At 40.9% G+C, this 10,944-nt stretch overlaps 1 non-coding gene and 1 pseudogene across 1 annotated transcript; both read left to right on the forward strand.

Moving 5' to 3' along the window:
- The first annotated feature begins 7,149 nt into the window (after positions 1–7,149).
- On the forward strand, positions 7,150–9,143 carry LOC110137965 (uncharacterized; annotated as a pseudogene).
- A 1,366-nt stretch (positions 9,144–10,509) lies between these two features.
- Positions 10,510–10,581, forward strand: TRNAC-GCA (transfer RNA cysteine (anticodon GCA)). The gene has a single exon. It is a non-coding gene; the product is annotated as a tRNA-Cys (tRNA).
- The last annotated feature ends 363 nt before the right edge of the window (positions 10,582–10,944 follow it).

Genomic DNA, 10,944 nt, shown 5'->3' on the forward strand with positions numbered 1-10,944 from the left:
CCTAGCTAAACGGAGAACTTGCGACTCATCTTGACCTCTCTCTTTCCCAACATATTGTCTAGAAAATAGAGACAGTCTGTGATTATTTATTGAACGAGAGAAAGAATAATTCAAGAAACTTCCTGTGGTAAGATGACAGAGAAGAGAGAGAGGTAGCCTCTAGACCACTGGCGCGCCCATTTTTTTATCTCAGGAGTTCTTTACAGAGTAATGTACTGGTAAATGTTCAATAAACATTTTTTTGTTCTCTACATATTTGCTGATTTCTGTTTATAAATACGTTCCCCGTGTCCAATTTTAAGTCATCAATACGATGCTATTGAACACAGAGTTGACAAGAGCTCCCTTGGCTGCTGGGAGCCAGTGCCAGCCAGCCTGCACACCACTGCTTCACACTCAGATCTCTCTGAGGACCTTGAAGGACTTTAGTTTATGTGGATTATATCGATAAATACTTACGGCATTAGAAATTAGAAATGAAATATTCTTTAAAGTTTCACTTGTAAATTCTATCAAAAATAGCAATAATAATCCTACTACTTATTAGCCTAAGTGCCATTTTTAGAAAGCATTTTTACAAAACAAAAACAAATTTGTGCAAAAAAGGAGGTGTTGTTTTACATTTTGGCAGTTTTCTTAATGCCTGGATTCCTCAAAGACTTCTCATACCTCCTCAAATAATCATTCCATTATCATATGTTATTTTAAGTATATGAAGAAAATCTGACCCAACACAGATATGTTATTAGAAAAGAGAGGAATACACACATTTTAATAAACCTTTTAGACAGTTGTCAATATTTTTCAATGATGTTACACTAAAACTCAATGAGAGGCTGTTTCCTAAAGGTTAGTTATAATGTGGAATCTGAAACTGCAAAATGAGATTTTAAACTCAATCACGATAAAATCCACTGGTCTAGCTTGCATTTTGAGTGGATCTTTTATTGAGCATGAAACATTGGTCATTTGGAAAGGATTGCTTCACTGAGCTAGGCAGATCTTCAAAATGATAATATAGTTCATTATATAAAAACAAAAATTCTATTCACTAATATCACCACCAATCTCATTAGTAAAGTCTTTAAGGGTTGGAAGAGAGGCTACAAGTTTCCTCAAATTCTAATTTTCACTCCCATTTTTCTCATTGGCAATAAAAAACTGTCAGTTTTTCGTGAAGTGACAGGTTCATTTCATGTATTTGTAATGAAATATCTGCCAAGTGCCTGAGTGTGAATAACCATAGTTTTTCTATCATTTTTTCCCAAGTGAAAATGATGTCCCATAAGAAAAGCAGCTTCAGTCTCAAACAACCACACAAGTGCTTTTACTCAAGACAACTAGTCTACTCTTCTGTGTGCAACAGAAATGCTTCATGCATCTTTCCCATTTTTTAAACATAGAATAAATATATAACCAAGTGTCAAGATTTAGTAATATACATTATTTTATTGCTCCATCAAGGACATTCTTAAAGGAAACTGGCTTTGTGTGGAGGTGGGGTGGGGGGAGGGGGTTTGGTTTTCACTGCGTGTGCATGACAAGAAGAAAGCAATGACCTCTAGTACAAATTGTGACCACTGCCTTGAGTCACACTGAGATGCCAGCAATTTTAACCACCATTGCTTCCCACTACTGGTGCAAATGTCAACCACAAGACTATAAGATTGTACCATCTTAGCACTATAATAAAAGTAATTTTGACCCCACAGACTCCAGACAGGATCTGAAGATCTCCTGATAGTCCACTGACCACACTTCAAGAAGTGGTGCACAAAACAATGAAAAAAAATGACAAGTCATCTTGCATATATATAAGCCCCCCATACCAATATGAAAGAACATTTCTAGAAAAGGTATCTCCCCAGGTCACTATGCTGGAAAGAAAAGGAAAGAAAGAAAGAAAAGGCTTATTGAGAGCTGTATTAATCAAGTGAATTCTGTCCACAGTCTCTCCTGAGGAGGCAGCTCTGGGCCGCCATGACCTACCATGAGCCTTTGTGCCTCTTCCATTAACACTGTCATCTCTATTACCATCCATCTTGGACTTTGAACTGAGGACACCTAACATAGAGACTCATAAAAACCAAGCTGCAATGAGGACAGTAATATAAAAGCTCCTCTGAAACCCAGATTAACTAGCTAAATCAGATTCCTTTCCACAATGTAGAAGGGAAAAAAAGAAGAACAATCAGCCAGGTGTAGGTGGGGAAAAAAAACCATCCAGATAAGAAATGGTTCAGTTCAGTTCAGTCGCTCAGTCGTGTCCGACTCTTTGCGACCCCATGGACTGCAGCACACCAGGCTTCCCTGTCCATCACCAACTCCTGGAGTTTACTCAAACTCACGTCCATTGAGTCGGTGGTGCCATCCAACCATCTCATCCTCTGTTGTCCCCTTCTCCTCCCACCTTCAATCATTCCCAGCATCAGGGTCTTTTCCAATGAGTCAGTTCTTCACATGAGGTGGCCAAAGTATTGGAGTTTCAGCTTCAGCATCAGTCCTTCCAGTAGTCAGGGCTATAAAAGGTCACAGGTGGACTTCCCTGACAGTCTTCCTGTGGTTATGACGCCCTGCTTCCATTGCAAGGGGCACAGGGTTCTATTCCTGGTGGGGCAAGTAAGATCCTCAGAGGTGCACGATGAAGCCAAAAAAAAAAAAAAAAATTAAAAGGCAAAACTAAAAAGAAAAACAAGCAAAAATCTGAAATTCAGGCCAAGCTGGAAAGACAAATAAAATTACCACATTCAAAAGTTATAAAATAAGCTGAAGCTACAAGAAAGGAGACAAAATGAGTGAAGAGAAACAACGAAGGAGGGAGAAGGGGGCTGAACAGTCCATGAGCAAGTAGGTCAACAGAAGCAGTAAATACAAAGAGGAACAAAGTCACCCTAAGAGTGTGAGGTCAACAAATTTCTGCTACTGAGTGGCTAACTAGAAAATCCAGTTCTTAAGAGTTGCCAAGCCAGGCCTCAGCTCTTAGCTGAGATTCTTTCTATTAATATCCTTCCAAAAACCCACTGTTTAAAATAATAATAACTTGACTCTGTTCTTGTATCCAGTGGAACCTAATTACTTCCTAACTACTGGGAAGACATCATTCTAGATGCTTTCAAATCTTATCTCAGTTTTAAACCATATTTCTTGACTTAAGCGTAAGTACCAACAACACTCCCCACACATCAGGTGAGTTGGGAATTAGCAAAGTTGACGTGATTTTCATATTCCATCAGCCATAACATACAGAGGCCATAAGCCAAAAGAATTTGTTGCTTTTTCCTCCTGGTTCATAATGAGAAAACAGACTACAGAGCATTAAGATGATAAGAGAAAAGGGTGTATCTAGTTGAGATTCCTTTTAATTATACTTTTAAAAATCCAGATGAATTAAATTAACCAAACTAGGAGACTATATTATAACACTGCAGAGGGGACTCAGAAACACAATGGGATGCTCAGTCTCAGAAGAGCCACGCCTGGATTTCTTCTGTGGCTATTTCTCTCTGTGTAGCCGTCGCATAGTTCTGTTCCTTCACCCTGGCTTTCCTCGTTGCCCAGTCTGTCTGGCAGGAAGTCTACCCACAGCTCCTGAGTTTGCAGGTCACCACTCTACCTCAGAGGGAGATTGAATCGATCTTCTCCTCCCTCTATTTCTTCCCTTTACTCCTCATTCACCTCAATTCCAAATTCGTAGGGAAAGTGCTCTGATTGATCCCGACTGGGTCAAATAATCATCACTGGTACAGTGAACTGCAGCTGAGAAGCAGAGTGAAGGAAGCACCATCTATGAAATGAAAATGATGGCAGGGTAACATGGGGGTTGGGGGTGCTCGGTCTGGTCTTAACACTGTGGGTCATCAGCATGGGGCAGTTGGGTGGAGGGTGGGTGCTTATTGTTAGTTGACTGATTCCAAAGAATGACCACTACAAAGGGTTAACCATTTATCTCCACCTTGTTAAAACAAAACAGCTCTTAAGTGATTCCAAAAGGATATGGCTGCATCTCATGATGTCCTTGGAAAAGGACATTTGAGACCCACTACCATCAGAAAAAAACAAAAAGGCTGCTGATCTTCAGCAAAGTCAAATGTGTTTTGAGAAATCTCTCCCTTTGCAGATTTCCTCCTACCAAGTGCCTTATCATCTCAGCCACTTCATCACTCAATGGGTAGGTCGTCCCCTACACAATACCCTACATCCCAGACCTGTTCTTTACTTTTCCTTTCACTTAAGCAAAATTTATCTGTTCTATATTATAATCTTTTGCTCCATTATAGTAGCTGCAAAAGTTACCTGTGTTAGAGCTTTAATGGTCTAATACTGTTAACCATCCCAAATAAATGTAATAAACACACAGATATAAATGTAAGAAACATAATTTCTTACTTTAGAGGAGAGGTTCTGATGGTAGCAATGACCTTGGACTAATTTAAGAAAAAAGATACATTAAGAAAGAAGGTCCATCACTGGACATATTACTTACAAAACAACCCATTTCTCCTAAACTGTGGGGCTTGATATTGCCTTCTGTTTCCTTTCCAAGCTGGTAATCTTGTTATCCAGACCTCCTTTGTAACTGCTGTCTCTGTGCTTTCAGATTATGGCCATAATACTGTGCTTTTTGTATAATAAACGCCACTGTAAACCAGAGACACTAAACACAAAATCCTAATGAGGCTGCATTTGTGCAACATCTTCTAATGCCCTAAAGAATGAAAGAAAAAAAAAAATCAGTTTTTAATGAGCCCTTAAGAGAGTTTTCAAAGATGAGCGGTTTCTAAAATTTGCAGTTCCTGTCCTCTTAAAATGCAAATATACAAATGTCCAGTAAGAGCTGAGTTTTTTAAAGGAAACATTAGTGTTCATCTGCATTTTAATAAGTATTACCCTACTGTTAAAATATTTTCAATTAAAAATTAAGTACTACCCACCACTTTCAGCTCTCTTCATTTAAGGGGCTGCAGATCGTCTTAGAAATTGACCTACTTAGTCTAAAATTCTGCCTGTAATGATGGTACAGTAACCAGCAAGATGAGATTATAAATTATTCTACCAGACCTTCCAGCTCACTCTGTCAGCCATAAAACCTATCTCCAGATCTTACGCTTTAATTCTTCTCTCACATACAAAAAGGCAGTGGATCTCAATGGTTAGACAATGGACTCAGTAACCAGACTTCCTACTTTTAACTCCTTCAGTCAATAGTTGGGAGATTTGGGGAAATTTGCTCGAGTTCTCTGTGTCTCAGTTTCCTCACCTATAAAATGAAGGTAATAGTAATTTCTATGGATATATTATTGTGACAATTAAGGCCAGGCCTGGGGCTTTACTCTCTATTCTTGTAGAGTCCATCTGAGCAAGAATCCTGCTGAATCAGCCTCGTGAAAATTCCCCACCCTTCAAATTTTATTACTCTGTCCAGCTTTTAGCAAGAATTCTGTCAACTCTTCTCACATGATTCAACTTAACTCTGATGATTTCTCAGTAATTTTCCATCCACTAAGCCCCATCCTCCTGCTTGGCTATAAATCCCCACTTGTCCTTATTGGAGTGGGAGTTGGGTCAGAACCTCACTGAGTTAGCCTCCCTGGAATGAAATCTGCCTGCCTATCATGAATAATTTTTTCTTTAACACTGCCCTGTCTTTGTCTAAATAAGCAACCATCTCTTGGGCAGAGTGGGAGGAAAGGCACGTTTTGGAGATGGCTCCAATATTTTAATCTTGTCTCTAATAACCCAACCTCATTTATTAATATTTAAGGTGTTGGTGGCAGAACATTCATGCCTTAGCTACTTAGCAAACTGGAAAAGGAGAATGTGGTTGTTTAGAGGAACCAATCTGCGAGGAGGGTTAGGAAAATGGACAGCAGGAACTACCCTCACCATAAAAGCTGGTATTATAAGAAAAATATGTTTAATTTTAATAAGGGTGGCATTGATGTTGTCCCTTATCATGTCATCAGAGTTCATTTGTTGAAATGCATGGATAAGGAATGCAATGGCTGAATCTCCTACCAAACGTCTAATTGGAGGTTTGCTCAGGATGATTGCCTCAACAGTAAGATCAACAGTTTCCCCCTTGAGAGTTTTTATTCCACTATTCTATTCTATAATGAGCAACGAAACATTTTTTTTTTTTACAGAAATGGCTTTTAATGATGCCACAATTGTACTGAAAATGCTAAAACACATATCATTCATATAGCTACATACATATTTATGTTCTGTTCTGCCAGTCCATTCCCCATAGAATATCTCTTAACTGCTAAAAAATAGTCACTGAAAGGTCACATTGAAAAACCAGATTGTTCAGTCTTTAGAAAAAAAATGGAGAGAAGGTGGGGTAGCATACTTGATGTCCTATAGATAGTAGAAAATGCTGGGGTCTTTTGAGTTTGTACAAACCTATCCAGGTTGTACTGTGCACCGTCATGTCTGACTTTTTGCAACCCCATGGACTGTAATCCACCAGACTCCCCTGTCCATGAAATTTTCCAGGCAAGAATACTGGAGTGAGTTGCCGTTTCCTCCTCCGGAGGATCTTCCTAACCCAGAGATCAAACCAGCATCTCTTATAACTCCTGCATTGGCAGGATTCTTTACCACTGTACCACCGCAGACCTACATAATATTACTAATCCTATGCTAGACAATGCATCTAGGAGGTTACTCTGTAACCTAAAGAAACACCCATGTTTAAGATTGGGTTTTATAGGTGAAGAGCCAGAGAAAGGGGTTCTAGTATATGTACTTTATTGAGTGAATATGTTCTTTAGAAAAAGCTGGAGGCGGGAAGAAGCAGTATGGGAAAGAGCTGAGTGAGGATATCTTCCTAGGTCGAGTCTGGGAAGGAAGATGAAAGACAGGAAGAGAGTTGGTCCTGGTTATTCTTGGACTGGGATGCTCCAGTGAAGTGGCTCCACTTGGCCAAGGTCAAGACTGGAGAAAGTCACAGGGATGAGCCCTCGAAGCTGTGAAGGGTGTCCGGGCTGGGCTGCAATGCATACCACATGGCTGTTCTTTGTTCTGTGCTGATTGTTAACACAGGATGATAGGAACTTCATTTTGTGCATTCTTTGTATGCCTGACACTTATCAGTGCCTAGCATATGGTAGGTTTTTAATAAGCTGTTTCCTTCACTTAAATTACATGGAGAGCCGCCTATTGAATTTACATAGTGACTTCTCAAAAGAGCCATCTAAATTCAGCTTTGCTTTTGTACTCCTGCGAAGTGCAGTTTTCCTTCGTGCCCTTGTCACTACCCTGGCTGCTTACATCGGCCAGTCTCCTCTGCAGATCAATGGGGGCGGAAGGAAGTGTGGTCTTGTGGTCGAAAGAGTAGCTTGAGAACCCGGAGATCTAGCCTCACTTCTTATTGGATGCCTTAAAGAAGTCACTGAATCTCTCAAAGCTTCCCATTTGGGGAAAGGAGACCTACAAAGTCTGTCTTACTTCCGTTTAGCTACTTCTGTCTGTCTGTCTTCTCTGTTTAGGTTAAAACCTCTAATGTTACACATTGGGAATGAGAAATCTCTAAAGCACCTTCCTGCTGGAGAGAGAAATCTGGAAGTTGTGATGTTTAGAGAACAGGTTCCTGGAGTCTTAGAATCCTGAGATGCTGGGCTTGCATGCTCTGCCATGGGAAGAAAAGAGCTAAGGTTCCCTGGTGGTTCAGCGGTAGAGAATCTGCCTGCCAATGCAGGAGATGTGGATTCGATCTCTGGGTCAGGAGGATCCCCTGGAGAAGGAAATAGCAACCCACTCTAGTATTCTTGCCTGGGAAATGCCATGGACGGGAAGAGCCTGGCGGGCTACAGTCCATGGGGTCTCAAAAGATTCAGATACAAGTTAGTGACTAAACAACTAGCTTGTCTTGGCTCATTCACCTTAATGCACGTGTGCTAAAGGATCTCATCTGGTAGCTACAGATGTATGAAAGTCACTCAGTTGTGTCTGACTCTTTGCGACCCCCATGGACTGCAGCCCACCAGGCTCCTCTGTCCATGGGATTCTCCAGGCAAGAATACTGGAGTGGGTTGCCATTTCCTCCTCCAGGGGATCTTCCCAACCCAGGGATTGAACCCATGTCCCCTGCATTGCAGGCAGATTCTTTACCGCTGAGCCACCTAGGAAGCCCAGATGTATAGAAGTGGGCAAAGAGGGACCCGAGGAGTGGAATCTGATGAGGTTACTACCAAAGGGACATCATTCCCTTAATAGAGAAGCTGTTGCACCTCTTCAAATTCTTCTCTACTCTCCTTTAGATTTCAACCAACATTCTCGTAGATGTGGAGAAATTATCTGGTAACTATTTTCTCCCTGTCTGCAGTCATCTAACAATGCACAGCCACTGAGTAGGGATCTGGCTCATGGTCAAGAAAGTCCAAACTTTTCAAAGGAATGGAAATAGATTGCCAGAAATTATGGTATTGAAATTGTAACTGAGGGTATTAAATCATTGAAAACTAGAGAATAAGGACCAATAAGGAATCGGCTGCCTCGGGAGACTTTGGCGCGATGGTGAGAAAGGCCTAACCGGCTTCCCGAACCCCCAACCCCCCCGGGGCGACCCCTGCCCATACATCTCCCCACCCCATCCAGCGCTAGCATGCTGCCGCTCAACACTCCAGCTTTCTCACACCATCTTGCTGGTACAGCCTACCAAGTGGCCAGAAGGCAGAACTTACGCTGACTATGAATCTGTGAATGAGTGTATGGAAGGTGTTTGTAAAATGTATGAAGAACATCTGAAGAGAATGAATCTCAACAGCCCCTCTATCACATATGATATCAGTCAGTTGTTTGATTTTATTGATGACCTGGCAGACCTCAGCTGCCTTGTTTACCGAGCTGATACCCAGACATACCAGCCTTATAACAAAGATTGGATTAAAGAGAAGATCTACGTGCTCCTTCGTTGACAGGCCCAACAGGCTGGGAAATAGTTGAGTTTGGAAGCATTAGGGGAACAGGGGTGGGCTTGGAACACAGATATGTGCAGTGTGCTGTAGTGGAAGTTTTGTATTACAGTTATCCTGTTTCCATTTTGGTATACCCTAGCCAGAATTGAATGTATTAGATAAAATGTGATGATCTTGTCCAATCTGAAAACCCTTTGCCCTCCTCCCCCCCCCCCTTTTTTACTTAAACATTTTTATGATGATTTAGGTGGAAGTTGGTTTTTGTCAGTTAACGTTGGTTCCAGTCCCTCAAACTGTTCATACCTGCTTTATAACATCCACTGTACTAATCCTCCTTCAAATTGGGGTGGGGAGTGGAGGAGCAGTTTAGTTACGTCCTCAAGATAAAGTCCTGGTGAAAAACAAATAAATGTTCTTTAGTTAAAAAAAAAAAAAAAAGGACCAATAAGGAAAGTACAAAAATCTTATTGCAGAGGATATATAAATCCAAACACTCTAATGGAATTAATAGCCTAATTAAGTTGTTTGCTCACAGATGACATCTAGATTAAATTATGAATTAATGAAGGCTAGGCTTTTATAACCACAAATTATACCTGTCATTTAACTCATGGATAATCATCTGGCTCAACCAGAGCTGAGGAAATTTGGACTTGGGGGGAAAAAAAGAGGAACTTTAGAAACTGATTTGGGGAGAGGATTTCTGAAGCTAACTCTGAGTGTGTGTATGTGTGTGTGTTCACTGTGAACACAGCTAACTGTGCGGAGCAGGAGGGAACCTGGGGTGGGGAGGCAGAATAAAGAGGCATAGGATACTTTAGACATAAATAAACAGAAAGTTCATAGACCTCTACAGATAAATCTTTAGTATTTCAAAAATTCTCCTACATTATTATCTATTCTCTTCTCAAGGGCTAAGTAGAAATCAGATACTTGTCTCTAGAAATTGATGCTTACAGGAGAAAACTGCACAACCCCCTTATTATACAGTGGGAGAATTGGATGGAGAATTCTATTAATCTGTCTACCATACCATGGTAGGGCTGGATGGTAAATAGGTTTGGGGAGAGGAAAGTTGATTTCTGTTGGTTAATCCCTCTCATGGGCCTGAAGTGCTTTGTAGAAAGAGAATGTAAAATAAGATAGTACCTATTAACTAAGTGCTGCTGACATAAAAAAATGTGGGATGACCACTCTTCTCAATAAATCATAAGAAATCAGAGAAGCTGGTTTGTATGCATCCATTGAAACACCAGTTCCCTGTTCTCTAGGAAAATGAACTTCTTTATTCAAGCTGTCGGTGGCACCAGGAACTGAATAAGGCAATAATGAAATCAGTTTCATAAATTCTGCTTCATAACCTTGGTAGCACCATGGGGCTTAGACACTCCCATCAAGTCTGCCACATAAAAATACCTTCACAGTTGAAACATGTACACTACCACGTGTAAAATAGCTAGCTAGTGGGAAGTTGTTGTATAACACAGGGCCCTCACCTGGTGCTCGGTGATGACTTAGAGGGGAGGGATGGGTGAGGGAGGTTCAAGAGGGAGGATATATGTATGTGTGTATAGATATAAATATAGCTTCCCTGGTGGCTCAGATGGTAAAGCATCTGCCTGCAATGCAGGAGACCCAGGTTCAATTCCTGGGTCGGGAAGATCCGCCAGAGAAGGGAATGGCAACCCACTTCAGTTTTCTTGCCTGGAGAATTCCATAGACAGAAGAGACTGGCTGCAGTCCATACAGTTGCAAAGAGTCAGACATGACTGAGCCTCTTCCACTTCATAGCTGATTCACGTTGTTGTGTAGCAGAAACCAACACAACATTGTAGAGCAATTATCCTCCAATTAAAAATAAATTTTAAAAAGTCACCATACAAAGTACCTTCACAGAAACTTCTATTTGTCACCAAATATTGAAGAGAAAGAGGCCCAGATAGAAAAGAGAATCCTGAGCTCTCCTCTCACCCCACTCCTTGACTTCCTCTGCCACCTACACTTTCCTAAACCAGGAAAACCT

Source organism: Odocoileus virginianus, chromosome 29 (assembly GCF_023699985.2).
Source record: "Odocoileus virginianus isolate 20LAN1187 ecotype Illinois chromosome 29, Ovbor_1.2, whole genome shotgun sequence".
NCBI classification, from domain to species: Eukaryota; Metazoa; Chordata; class Mammalia; order Artiodactyla; family Cervidae; genus Odocoileus; species Odocoileus virginianus.